The following is a 14,880-nucleotide window of genomic DNA, read 5'->3' as shown; positions in this document are numbered from 1 at the left end:
GGTTTCCTGCAATTCTGCCCCGCTTTCAAGTCCTCTTGGCAGCCTTACTTCAGTCTATTTTTGGACGATAGCTGTCATTTATAACTCTGCAGGTTTGTGAATTACAGTGCCCCTGAGCTCCTTTCTTCAACTCGCTTTCTTGTGACCTGGCCGCAACACCGCAGGATGGCTTCAGGCCCTAATCTGGTTCCGGCACGGCACACTGAGCCTTTGGTTATTTCCTCTTCCTGGTGGGAAATGAGAGTTAAATTTGCCCGTCCAGACACCTCCAGCTAGCCTCTCATTGGTTCTCGCTATTCCTGTTCATCTTCCGCAGAAATTGCAAACTGGGCCAAACAGAAGGTTAAAGGGACTGACTCTCCAAGTCGGGAGAGTGTTAGTAAAGCGTCTGGAATGTTGCACCCGAGTACCAGGGGAGGAAAACTGAGACATATTTGAACACGTCTCCCGTTCACGTGGTTGATCATACTTGGTTTCCATATGCATGTTTTAGCTGAAGGAAGAATACCTAAAACCTGGGTAGTTGAAACCCGTGGAATGGGTACCATGCAATATGACTTCAAAGGGTCTTCATTTGCTCACCGAACCTCTCCAATCCTATCACTGCTGCGTTTATGCCCCTGTACACATGCTTGATTCTCTTTCGGAGACATAGCAATCCATAGGTTTTAAGATACTTACTAGTCAGGTACATTCTTAGGCGTTTAATATGCGGTGTTGAGTCCATTTCGTTGAGCAAGGAGTAGCTCTTGTCTATTTCATATTTGGCTTAAGGAACTTTATCTGTGCTCATTTCAATCTCTGGTTTTATGCAGCACCCCAACTCACCTTTCCCCTTAAGCAAGCATAAGTTGGTTTTCTAAATTTGAGACCCTGTTCTGTTCTGTAATTCAGTTCCTGTGTAGCCAAGTTTACATTCCGTGTATTACTGATATCTTATGATGTTTCTTTTTCTGTGTGACTTATTTCAGTTAGAATCATCATACCTGAATCCACTCATTGTGCTGCTAAGGGCCTGATGACACAGATTTCATTGCTGAGTGATATTGCTTTGTAAGTAAATACCACAACTTCTTTATCCATTTTTCACTTTCTGCGATGTTGAACTTGTACTGTAAACGAGGTTCTTGTAAACAGAGCCGTTCCAAACTTTGGGGTGGCTGTGTCTTTTTGATTTTGAATTCCCTAAGCTATAGGACCATAAGTGGAAGTGCCCTAGGCTCTGTTGCTTTGTATTTTAGATGTTTCAGGAAACACCATACACTTCTCCCAAGTGGTTGTTGGCAATTTACATCCCGCCCATCAGCATAACAAGGCTCCCAGTTCTCCATGGCCTGTCCTGACTTTCTGGATTTTACACTTTTTTCAGATGGCCCTTTTGACCGGGGGGAAGTGAGACTTCATTGTAGTGCAGATTTCCTTTGCAAGCTTGCTTGGTTGGCCAAAAAGGGCGTATGCGTTTTTTCCTGAATATATTCAGGAAAAAACGCATACGCCCTTTTTGGCCAAGTGCATCATTGTGGACGTTCTGCCTCTTTTCCTATGCATTCAATGCAATTCCAGTCTACCTCCTGAAATCGGTTTCCTGCAATTCTGCCCCGCTTTGAAGTCCTCTTGGCAGCCTTACTTCAGTCTATTTTTGGACGATAGCTGTCATTTATAACTCTGCAGGTTTGTGAATTACAGTGCCCCTGAGCTCCTTTCTTCAACTCGCTTTCTTGTGACCTGGCCGCAACACCGCAGGATGGCTTCAGGCCCTAATCTGGTTCCGGAATGGCACGCTGAGCCTTTGGTTATTTCCTCTTCCTGGTGGGAAATGAGAGTTAAATTTGCCCGTCCAGACACCTCCAGCTAGTCTCTCATTGGTTCTCGCTATTCCTGTTCATCTTCCGCAGAAATTGCAAACTGTGCCAAACAGGAGGTTAAAGGCGCTGACTCTCCAAGTGGGGAGAGTGTTAGTAAAGCGTCTGGAATGTTGCACCCGAGTACCAGGGGAGGAAAACTGAGACATATTTGAACACGTCTCCCGATCACATGGTTGATCATACTCTGGGTTCCACATGCATGTTTTAGCTGAAGGAAAAATACCTAAAATCTGGGTAGTTGAAACCCGTGGAATGGGTACCATGCAATATGACTTCAAAGGGTCTTCATTTGCTCACCGAACCTCTCCAATCCTATCACTGCTGCGTTTATGCCCCTGTACACATGCTTGATTCTCTTTCGGAGACATAGCAATCCATAGGTTTTAAGATACTTACTAGTCAGGTACATTCTTAGGCGTTTAATATGCGGTGTTGAGTCCATTTCGTTGAGCAAGGAGTAGCTCTTGTCTATTTCATATTTCGCTTAAGGAACTTTATCTGTGCTCATTTCAATCTCTGGTTTTATGCAGCACCCCAACTCACCTTTCCCCTTAAGCAAGCATAAGTTGGTTTTCTAAATTTGAGACCCTGTTCTGTTCTGTAATTCAGTTCCTGTGTAGCCAAGTTTACATTCCGTGTATTACTGATATCTTATGATGTTTCTTTTTCTGTGTGACTTATTTCAGTTAGAATCATCATACCTGAATCCACTCATTGTGCTGCTAAGGGCCTGATGGCACAGATTTCATTGCTGAGTGATATTGCTTTGTAAGTAAATACCAGAACTTCTTTATCCATTTTTCACCTTCTGCGATGTTGAACTTGTACTGTAAACGAGGTTCCTGTAAACAGAGGCGTCCCAAACTTTGGGGTGGCTGTGTCTTTTTGATTTTAATTTCCCTAAGCTATAGGACCATAAGTGGAAGTGCCCTAGGCTCTGTTGCTTTGTTTTTTAGATGTTTCAGGAAACACCATACACTTCTCCCGAGTGTCTGTTGGCAATTTACATCCCACCCATCACCATAACAAGGCTCCCAGTTCTCCATGGCCTGTCCTGCCTTTCTGGATTTTACACTTTTTTCAGATGGCCCTTTTGACCGGGGGGGGGGAAGTGAGACTTCATTGTAGTGCAGATTTCCTTTGCAAGCTTGCTTGGTTGGCCAAAAAGGGCGTATGCGTTTTTTCCTGAATATATTCAGGAAAAAACGCATACGCCCTTTTTGGCCAAGTGCATCATTGTGGACGTTCTGCCTCTTTTCCTATGCTTTCAATGCAATTCCAGTCTACCTCCTGAAATCGGTTTCCTGCAATTCTGCCCCGCTTTCAAGTCCTCTTGGCAGCCTTACTTCAGTCTATTTTTGGACGATAGCTGTCATTTATAACTCTGCAGGTTTGTGAATTACAGTGCCCCTGAGCTCCTTTCTTCAACTCGCTTTCTTGTGAGCTGGCCGCAACACCGCAGGATGGCTTCAGGCCCTAATCTGGTTCCGGCACGGCACGCTGAGCCTTTGGTTAATTCCTCTTCCTGGTGGGGAATGAGAGTTAAATTTGCCCGTCCAGACACCTCCAGCTAGTCTCTCATTGGTTCTCGCGATTCCTGTTCATCTTCCGCAGAAATTGCAAACTGGGCCAAACAGGAGGTTAAAGGCGCTGACTCTCCTAGTGGGGAGAGTGTTAGTAAAGCGTCTGGAATGTTGCACCCGAGTACCAGGGGAGGAAAACTGAGACATATTTGAACACGTCTCCCGATCACATGGTTGATCATACTCTGGGTTCCACATGCATGTTTTAGCTGAAGGAAGAATACCTTAAACCTGGAGAGTTGAGACCCGTGTAATGGGTACCATGCAATATGACTTCAAAGGGTCTTCATTTGCTCACTGAACCTCTCCAATCCTATCACTGCTGCGTTTATGCCCCTGTACACATGCTTGATTCTCTTTCGGAGACATAGCAATCTATAGGTTTTAAGATACTTACTAGTCAGGTACATTCTTAGGCGTTTAATATGCGGTGTTGAGTCCATTTCGTTGAGCAAGGAGTAGCTCTTGTGTATTCCATATTTGGCTTAAGGAACTTTATCTGTGCTCATTTCAATCTCTGGTTTTATGCAGCACCCCAACTCACCTTTCCCCTTAAGCAAGCATAAGTTGGTTTTCTAAATTTGAGACCCTGTTCTGTTCTGTAATTCAGTTCCTGTGTAGCCAAGTTTACCTTCCGTGTATTACTGATAACTTATGAAGTTTCTTTTTCTGTGTGACTTATTTCAGTTAGAATCATCATACCTGAATCCACTCATTGTGATGCTAAGGGCCTGATGACATAGATTTCATTGCTGAGTGATATTGCTTTGTAAGTAAATACCACAACTTCTTTATCCATTTTTCACTTTCTGCGATGTTGAACTTGTACTGTAAACGAGGTTCTTGTAAACAGAGGCGTCCCAAACTTTGGGGTGGCTGTGTCTTTTTGATTTTAATTTCCCTAAGCTATAGGACCATAAGTGGCAGTGCCCTAGGCTCTGTTGCTTTGTTTTTTAGATGTTTCAGGAAACACCATACACTTCTCCCGAGTGTCTGTTGGCAATTTACATTCCGCCCATCAGCATAACAAAGCTCCCAGTTCTCCATGGCCTGTCCTGCCTTTCTGGATTTTACACTTTTTTCAGATGGCCCTTTTGACCGGGGGGAAGTGAGACTTCATTGTAGTGCAGATTTCCTTTGCAAGCTTGCTTGGTTGACCAAAAAGGGCGTATGCGTTTTTTCCTGAATATATTCAGGAAAAAATGCATACGCCCTTTTTGGCCAAGTGCATCATTGTGGACGTTCTGCCTCTTTTCCTCTGCTTTCAATGCAATTCCAGTCAACCTCCTGAAATCGGTTTCCTGCAATTCTGCCCCGCTTTCAAGTCCTCTTGGCAGCCTTACTTCAGTCTATTTTTGGACGATAGCTGTCATTTATAACTCTGCAGGTTTGTGAATTACAGTGCCCCTGAGCTCCTTTCTTCAACTCGCTTTCTTGTGCCCTGGCCGCAACACCGCAGGATGGCTTCAGGCCCTAATCTGGTTCCGGCCCGGCATGGTGAGCCTTTGGTTATTTCCTCTTCCTGGTGGGAAATGAGAGTTAAATTTGCCCGTCCAGACACCTCCAGCTAGCCTCTCATTGGTTCTCACTATTCCTGTTCATCTTCCGCAGAAATTGCAAACTGGGCCAAACAGGAGGTTAAAGGCGCTGTCTCTCCAAGTGGGGAGAGTGTTAGTAAAGCGTCTGGAATGTTGCACCCGAGTACCAGGGGAGGAAAGCTGAGACATATTTGAACACATCTCCCGTTCACATGGTTGATCATACTTGGGTTCCACATGCATGTTTTAGCTGAAGGAAGAATACCTAAAACCTGGGTAGTTGAAACCCGTGGAATGGGTACCATGCAATATGACTTCAAAGGGTCTTCATTTGCTCACCGAACCTCTCCAATCCTATCACTGCTGCGTTTATGCCCCTGTACACATGCTTGATTCTCTTTCGGAGACATAGCAATCCATAGGTTTTAAGATACTTACTAGTCAGGTACATTCTTAGGCGTTTAATATGCGGTGTTGAGTCCATTTCGTTGAGCAAGGAGTAGCTCTTGTCTATTCCATATTTGGCTTAAGGAACTTTATCTGTGCTCATTTCAATCTCTGGTTTTATGCAGCACCCCAACTCACCTTTCCCCTTAAGCAAGCATAAGTTGGTTTTCTAAATTTGAGACCCTGTTCTGTTCTGTAATTCAGTTCCTGTGTAGCCAAGTTTACATTCCGTGTATTACTGATATCTTACGATGTTTCTTTTCTGTGTGACTTATTTCAGTTAGAATCATCATACCTGAATCCACTCATTGTGCTGCTAAGGGCCTGATGACACAGATTTCATTGCTGAGTGATATTGCTTTGTAAGTAAATACCACAACTTCTTTATCCATTTTTCACTTTCTGCGATGTTGAACTTGTACTGTAAACGAGGTTCTTGTAAACAGAGCCGTTCCAAACTTTGGGGTGGCTGTGTCTTTTTGATTTTAAATTCCCTAAGCTATAGGACCATAAGTGGAAGTGCCCTAGGCTCTGTTGCTTTGTTTTTTAGATGTTTCAGGAAACACCATACACTTCTCCTGAGTGGTTGTTGGCAATTTACATCCCGCCCATCAGCATAACAAGGCTCCCAGTTCTCCATGGCCTGTCCTGCCTTTCTGGATTTTACACTTTTTTCAGATGGCCCTTTTGACCGGGGGGAAGTGAGACTTCATTGTAGTGCAGATTTCCTTTGCAAGCTTGCTTGGTTGGCCAAAAAGTGCGTATGCGTTTTTTCCTGAATATATTCAGGAAAAAACGCATACGCCCTTTTTGGCCAAGTGCATCATTGTGGACGTTCTGCCTCTTTTCCTATGCTTTCAATGCAATTCCAGTCTACCTCCTAAAATCGGTTTCGTGCAATTCTGCCCCGCTTTCAAGTCCTCTTGGCAGCCTTACTTCAGTCTATTTTTGGACGATAGCTGTCATTTATAACTCTGCAGGTTTGTGAATTACAGTGCCCCTGAGCTCCTTTCTTCAACTCGCTTTCTTGTGAGCTGGCCGCAACACCGCAGGATGGCTTCAGGCCCTAATCTGGTTCCGGCACGGCACACTGAGCCTTTGGTTATTTCCTCTTCCTGGTGGGAAATGAGAGTTAAATTTGCCCGTCCAGACACCTCCAGCTAGCCTCTCATTGGTTCTCGCTATTCCTGTTCATCTTCCGCAGAAATTGCAAACTGTGCCAAACAGGAGGTTAAAGGCGCTGACTCTCCAAGTGGGGAGAGTGTTAGTAAAGCGTCTGGAATGTTGCACCCGAGTACCAGGGGAGGAAAACTGAGACATATTTGAACACGTCTCCCGTTCACATGGTTGATCATACTTGGGTTCCACATGCATGTTTTAGCTGAAGGAAGAATACCTAAAACCTGGGTAGTTGAAACCCGTGGAATGGGTACCATGCAATATGACTTCAAAGGGTCTTCATTTGCTCACCGAACCTCCCCAATCCTATCACTGCTGCGTTTATGCCCCTGTACACATGCTTGATTCTCTTTCGGAGACATAGCAATCCATAGGTTTTAAGATACTTACTAGTCAGGTACATTCTTAGGCGTTTAATATGCGGTGTTGAGTCCATTTCGTTGAGCAAGGAGTAGCTCTTGTCTATTCCATATTTGGCTTAAGGAACTTTATCTGTGCTCATTTCAATCTCTGGTTTTATGCAGCACCCCAACTCACCTTTCCCCTTAAGCAAGCATAAGTTGGTTTTCTAAATTCGAGACCCTGTTCTGTTCTGTAATTCAGTTCCTGTGTAGCCAAGTTTACATTCCGTGTATTACTGATATCTTATGATGTTTCTTTTTCTGTGTGACTTATTTCAGTTAGAATCATCATACCTGAATCCACTCATTGTGCTGCTAAGGGCCTGATGACACAGATTTCATTGCTGAGTGATATTGCTTTGTAAGTAAATACCACAACTTCTTTATCCATTTTTCACTTTCTGCGATGTTGAACTTGTACTGTAAACGAGGTTCTTGTAAACAGAGCCATTCCAAACTTTGGGGTGGCTGTGTCTTTTTGATTTTAATTTCCCTAAGCTATAGGACCATAAGTGGAAGTGCCCTAGGTTCTGTTGCTTTGTTTTTTAGATGTTTCAGGAAACACCATACACTTCTCCCGAGTGGTTGTTGGCAATTTACATCCCGCCCATCAGCATAACAAGGCTCCCAGTTCTCCATGGCCTGTCCTGCCTTTCTGGATTTTACACTTTTTTCAGATGGCCCTTTTGACCGGGGGGAAGTGAGACTTCATTGTAGTGCAGACTTCCTTTGCAAGCTTGCTTGGTTGGCCAAAAAGGGCGTATGCGTTTTTTCCTGAATATATTCAGGAAAAAACGCATACGCCCTTTTTGGACAAGTGCATCATTGTGTACGTTCTGCCTCTTTTCCTATGCTTTCAATGCAATTCCAGTCTACCTCCTGAAATCAGTTTCCTGCAATTCTGCCCCGCTTTCAAGTCCTCTTGGCAGCCTTACTTCAGTCTATTTTTGGACGATAGCTGTCATTTATAACTCTGCAGGTTTGTGAATTACAGTGCCCCTGAGCTCCTTTCTTCAACTCGCTTTCTTGTGAGCTGGCCGCAACACCGCAGGATGGCTTCAGGCCCTAATCTGGTTCCGGCACGGCACGCTGAGCCTTTGGTTATTTCCTCTTCCTGGTGGGAAATGAGAGTTAAATTTGCCCGTCCAGACACCTCCAGCTAGCCTCTCATTGGTTCTCGCTATTCCTGTTCATCTTCCGCAGAAATTGCAAACTGGGCCAAACAGGAGGTTAAAGGGACTGACTCTCCAAGTGGGGAGAGTGTTAATAAAGCGTCTGGAATGTTGCACCCGAGTACCAGGGGAGGAAAACTGAGACATATTTGAACACGTCTCCCGTTCACGTGGTTGATCATACTTGGGTTCCATATGCATGTTTTAGCTGAAGGAAGAATACCTAAAACCTGGGTAGTTGAAACCCGTGGAATGGGTACCATGCAATATGACTTCAAAGGGTCTTCATTTGCTCACCAAACCTCTCCAATCCTATCACTGCTGCGTTTATGCCCCTGTACACATGCTTGATTCTCTTTCGGAGACATAGCAATCCATAGGTTTTAAGATACTTACTAGTCAGGTACATTCTTAGGCGTTTAATATGCGGTGTTGAGTCCATTTCGTTGAGCAAGGAGTAGCTCTTGTCTATTCCATATTTGGCTTAAGGAACTTTATCTGTGCTCATTTCAATCTCTGGTTTTATGCAGCACCCCAACTCACCTTTCCCCTTAAGCAAGCATAAGTTGGTTTTCTAAATTTGAGACCCTGTTCTGTTCTGTAATTCAGTTCCTGTGTAGCCAAGTTTACATTCCGTGTATTACTGATATCTTATGATGTTTCTTTTTCTGTGTGACTTATTTCAGTTAGAATCATCATACCTGAATCCACTCATTGTGCTGCTAAGGGCCTGATGACACAGATTTCATTGCTGAGTGATATTGCTTTGTAAGTAAATACCACAACTTCTTTATCCATTTTTCACTTTCTGCGATGTTGAACTTGTACTGTAAACGAGGTTCTTGTAAACAGAGCCGTTCCAAACTTTGGGGTGGCTGTGTCTTTTTGATTTTAATTTCCCTAAGCTATAGGACCATAAGTGGAAGTGCCCTAGGCTCTGTTGCTTTGTTTTTTAGATGTTTCAGGAAACACCATACACTTCTCCCGAGTGTCTGTTGGCAATTTACATCCCGCCCATCAGCATAACAAGGCTCCCAGTTCTCAATGGCCTGTTGCCTTTCTGGATTTTACACTTTTTTCAGATGGCCCTTTTGACCGGGGGGAAGTGAGACTTCATTGTAGTGCAGATTTCCTTTGCAAGCTTGCTTGGTTGGCCAGAAAGGGCGTATGCGTTTTTTCCTGATTATATTCAGGAAAAAATGCGTACGCCCTTTTTGGCCAAGTGCATCATTGTGGACGTTCTGCCTCTTTTCCTATGCTTTCAATGCAATTCCAGTCTACCTCCTGAAATCGGTTTCCTGCAATTCTGCCCCGCTTTCAAGTCCTCTTGGCAGCCTTACTTCAGTCTATTTTTGGACGATAGCTGTCATTTATAACTCTGCAGGTTTGTGAATTACAGTGCCCCTGAGCTCCTTTCTTCAACTCGCTTTCTTGTGAGCTGGCCGCAACACCGCAGGATGGCTTCAGGCCCTAATCTGGTTCCGGCACGGCACGCTGAGCCTTTGGTTAATTCCTCTTCCTGGTGGGAAATGAGAGTTAAATTTGCCCGTCCAGACACCTCCAGCTAGCCTCTCATTGGTTCTCGCTATTCCTGTTCATCTTCCGCAGAAATTGCAAACTGGGCCAAACAGGAGGTTAAAGGTACTGACTCTTCAAGTGGGGAGAGTGTTAGTAAAGCGTCTGGAATGTTGCACCCGAGTACCAGGGGAGGAAAACTGAGACATATTTGAACACGTCTCCCGATCACATGGTTGATCATACTCTAGGTTCCACATGCATGTTTTAGCTGAAGGAAGAATACCTTAAACCTGGGTAGGTGAAACCTGTGGAATGGGTACCATGCAATATGACTTCAAAGGGTCTTCATTTGCTCACCGAACCTCTCCAATCCTAGCACTGCTGCGTTTATGCCCCTGTACACATGCTTGATTCTCTTTCGGAGACATAGCAATCCATAGGTTTTAAGATACTTACTAGTCAGGGACATTCTTAGGCGTTTAATATGCGGTGTTGAGTCCATTTCGTTGAGCAAGGAGTAGCTCTTGTCTATTCCATATTTGGCTTAAGGAACTTTATCTGTGCTCATTTCAATCTCTGGTTTTATGCAGCACCCCAACTCACCTTTACCCTTAAGCAAGAATAAGTTGGTTTTCTAAATTTGAGACCCTGTTCTGTTCTGTAATTCAGTTCCTGTGTAGCCAAGTTTACATTCCGTGTATTACTGATATCTTATGATGTTTCTTTTTCTGTGTGACTTATTTCAGTTAGAATCATCGTACCTGAATCTACTCATTATGCTGCTACGGGCCTGATGACATAGATTTCATTGCTGAGTGATACTGCATTGTACGTAAGTACCACAAGTTCTTTATCCATTTTTCACTTTCTGCGATATTGAACTTGTACTGTAAACGAGGTTCTTGTAAACAGAGCCGTTCCAAACTTTGGGGTGGCTGTGTCTTTTTGATTTTAATTTCCCTAAGCTATAGGACCATAAGTGGAAGTGCCCTAGGCTCTGTTGCTTTGTTTTTTAGATGTTTCAGGAAACACCATACACTTCTCCCGAGTGTCTGTTGGCAATTTACATCCCGCCCATCAGCATAACAAGGCTCCCAGTTCTCAATGGCCTGTTGCCTTTCTGGATTTTACACTTTTTTCAGATGGCCCTTTTGACCGGGGGGAAGTGAGACTTCATTGTAGTGCAGATTTCCTTTGCAAGCTTGCTTGGTTGGCCAGAAAGTGCGTATGCGTTTTTTCCTGATTATATTCAGGAAAAAATGCGTACGCCCTTTTTGGCCAAGTGCATCATTGTGGACGTTGTGCCTCTTTTCCTATGCTTTCAATGCAATTCCAGTCTACCTCCTGAAATCGGTTTCCTGCAATTCTGCCCCGCTTTCAAGTCCTCTTGGCAGCCTTACTTCAGTCTATTTTTGGACGATAGCTGTCATTTATAACTCTGCAGGTTTGTGAATTACAGTGCCCCTGAGCTCCTTTCTTCAACTCGCTTTCTTGTGACCTGGCCGCAACACCGCAGGATGGCTTCAGGCCCTAATCTGGTTCCGGCACGGCACGCTGAGCCTTTGGTTAATTCCTCTTCCTGGTGGGAAATGAGAGTTAAATTTGCCCGTCCAGACACCTCCAGCTAGCCTCTCATTGGTTCTCGCTATTCCTGTTCATCTTCCGCAGAAATTGCAAACTGGGCCAAACAGGAGGTTAAAGGTACTGACTCTTCAAGTGGGGAGAGTGTTAGTAAAGCGTCTGGAATGTTGCACCCGAGTACCAGGGGAGGAAAACTGAGACATATTTGAACACGTCTCCCGATCACATGGTTGATCATACTCTAGGTTCCACATGCATGTTTTAGCTGAAGGAAGAATACCTTAAACCTGGGTAGGTGAAACCTGTGGAATGGGTACCATGCAATATGACTTCAAAGGGTCTTCATTTGCTCACCGAACCTCTCCAATCCTAGCACTGCTGCGTTTATGCCCCTGTACACATGCTTGATTCTCTTTCGGAGACATAGCAATCCATAGGTTTTAAGATACTTACTAGTCAGGGACATTCTTAGGCGTTTAATATGCGGTGTTGAGTCCATTTCGTTGAGCAAGGAGTAGCTCTTGTCTATTCCATATTTGGCTTAAGGAACTTTATCTGTGCTCATTTCAATCTCTAGTTTTATGCAGCACCCCAACTCACCTTTACCCTTAAGCAAGAATAAGTTGGTTTTCTAAATTTGAGACCCTGTTCTGTTCTGTAATTCAGTTCCTGTGTAGCCAAGTTTACATTCCGTGTATTACTGATATCTTATGATGTTTCTTTTTCTGTGTGACTTATTTCAGTTAGAATCATCGTACCTGAATCTACTCATTATGCTGCTACGGGCCGGATGACATAGATTACATTGCTGAGTGATAATGCATTGTACGTAAGTACCACAAGTTCTTTATCCATTTTTCACTTTCTGCGATGTTGAACTTGTACTGTAAACGAGGTTCTTGAAAACAGAGCCGTTCCAAACTTTGGGGTGGCTGTGTCTTTTTGATTTTAATTTCCCTAAGCTATAGGACCATAAGTGGAAGTGCCCTAGGCTCTGTTGCTTTGTTTTTTAGATGTTTCAGGAAACACCATACACTTCTCCCGAGTGGTTGTTGGCAATTTACATCCCGCCCATCAGCATAACAAGGCTCCCAGTTCTCCATGGCCTGTCCTGCCTTTCTGGATTTTACACTTTTTTCAGATGTCCCTTTTGACCGGGGGGGAATTGAGACTTCATTGTAGTGCAGATTTCCTTTGCAAGCTTGCTTGGTTGGCCAAAAAGGGCGTATGCGGTTTTTCCTGAATATATTCAGGAAAAAACGCATACGCCCTTTTTGGCCAAGTGCATCATTGTGGACGTTCTGCCTCTTTTCCTATGCTTTCAATGCAATTCCAGTCTACCTCCTGAAATCGGTTTCCTGCAATTCTGCCCCGTTTTCAAGTCCTCTTGGCAGCCTTACTTCAGTCTATTTTTGGACGATAGCTGTCATTTATAACTCTGCAGGTTTGTGAATTACAGTGCCCCTGAGCTCCTTTCTTCAACTCGCTTTCTTGTGAGCTGGCCGCAACACCGCAGGATGGCTTCAGGCCCTAATCTGGTTCTGGTACGGCACGCTGAGCCTTTGGTTATTTCCTCTTCCTGGTGGGAAATGAGAGTTAAATTTGCCCGTCCAGACACCTCCAGCTAGCCTCTCATTGGTTCTCGCTATTCCTGTTCATCTTCCGCAGAAATTGCAAACTGGGCCAAACAGGAGGTTAAAGGCGCTGACTCTCCAAGTGGGTAGAGTGTTAGTAAAGCGTCTGGAATGTTGCACCCGAGTACCAGGGGAGGAAAACTGAGACATATTTGAACACGTCTCCCGATCACATGGTTGATCATACTCTAGGTTCCACATGCATGTTTTAGCTGAAGGAAGAATACCTTAAACCTGGGTAGTTGAAACCCGTGGAATGGGTACCATGCAATATGAGTTCAAAGGGTCTTCATTTGCTCACCCAACCTCTCCAATCCTAGCACTGCTGCGTTTATGCCCCTGTACACATGCTTGATTCTCTTTTGGAGACATAGCAATCCATAGGTTTTACGATACTTACAAGTCAGGTACATTCTTAGGCGTTTAATATGCGGTGATGAGTCCATTTCGTTGAGCAAGGAGTAGCTCTTGTCTATTCCATATTTGGCTTAAGGAACTTTATCTGTGCTCATTTCAATCTCTGGTTTTATGCAGCACCCCAACTCACCTTTACCCTTAAGCAACCATAAGTTGGTTTTCTAAATTTGAGTCCCTGTTCTGTTCTGTAAATCAGTTCCTGTGTAGCCAAGTTTACATTCCGTGTATTACTGATATCTTATGATGTTTCTTTTTCTGTGTGACTTACTTCAGTTAGAATCATCATACCTGAATCCACTCATTGTGCTGCTAAGGGCCTGATGACACAGATTTCATTGCTGAGTGGTATTGCTTTGTAAGTAAATACCACAACTTCTTTATCCATTTTTCACTTTCTGCGATGTTGAACTTGTACTGTAAACGAGGTTCTTGTAAACAGAGCCGTTCCAAACTTTGGGGTGGCTGTGTCTTTTTGATTTTAATTTCCCTAAGCTATAGGACCATAAGTGGAAGTGCCCTAGGTTCTGTTGCTTTGTTTTTTAGATGTTTCAGGAAACACCATACACTTCTCCCGAGTGGTTGTTGGCAATTTACATCCCGCCCATCAGCATAACAAGGCTCCCAGTTCTCCATGGCCTGTCCTGCCTTTCTGGATTTTACACTTTTTTCAGATGGCCCTTTTGACCGGGGGGAAGTGAGACTTCATTGTAGTGCAGATTTCCTTTGCAAGCTTGCTTGGTTGGCCAAAAAGGGCGTATGCGTTTTTTCCTGAATATATTCAGGAAAAAACGCATACGCCCTTTTTGGCCAAGTGCATCATTGTGGACGTTCTGCCTCTTTTCCTATGCTTTCAATGTAATTCCAGTCTACCTCCTGAAATCGGTTTCCTGCAATTCTGCCCCGCTTTCAAGTCCTCTTGGCAGCCTTACTTCAGTATATTTTTGGACAATAGCTGTCATTTATAACTCTGCAGGTTTGTGAATTACAGTGCCCCTGAGCTCCTTTCTTCAATTCGCTTTCTTTTGAGCTGGCCGCAACACCGCAGGATGGCTTCAGGCCCTAATCTGGTTCCGGTACGGCACGCTGAACCTTTGGTTATTTCCTCTTCCTGGTGGGAAATGAGAGTTAAATTTGCCCGTCCAGACACCTCCAGCTAGCCTCTCATTGGTTCTCGCTATTCCTGTTCATCTTCCGCAGAAATTGCAAACTGGGCCAAACAGGAGGTTAAAGGCGCTGACTCTCCAAGTGGGGAGAGTGTTAGTAAAGCGTCTGGAATGTTGCACCCGAGTACCAGGGGAGGAAAACTGAGACATATTTGAACACGTCTCCCGTTCACATGGTTGATCATACTTGGGTTCCACATGCATGTTTTAGCTGAAGGAAGAATACCTTAAACCTGGAGAGTTGAGACCCGTGGAATGGGTACCATGCAATATGACTTCAAAGGGTCTTCATTTGCTCACCGAACCTCTCCAATCCTATCACTGCTGCGTTTATGCCCCTGTACACATGCTTGATTCTCTTTCAGAGACATAGCAATCCATA

The sequence above is a fragment of the Stenella coeruleoalba genome, assembly GCF_951394435.1.
Source record: "Stenella coeruleoalba genome assembly, contig: scaffold_198, whole genome shotgun sequence".
In the NCBI taxonomy this organism is placed as follows: domain Eukaryota; kingdom Metazoa; phylum Chordata; class Mammalia; order Artiodactyla; family Delphinidae; genus Stenella; species Stenella coeruleoalba.
This window is presented reverse-complemented; position numbering follows the sequence as displayed.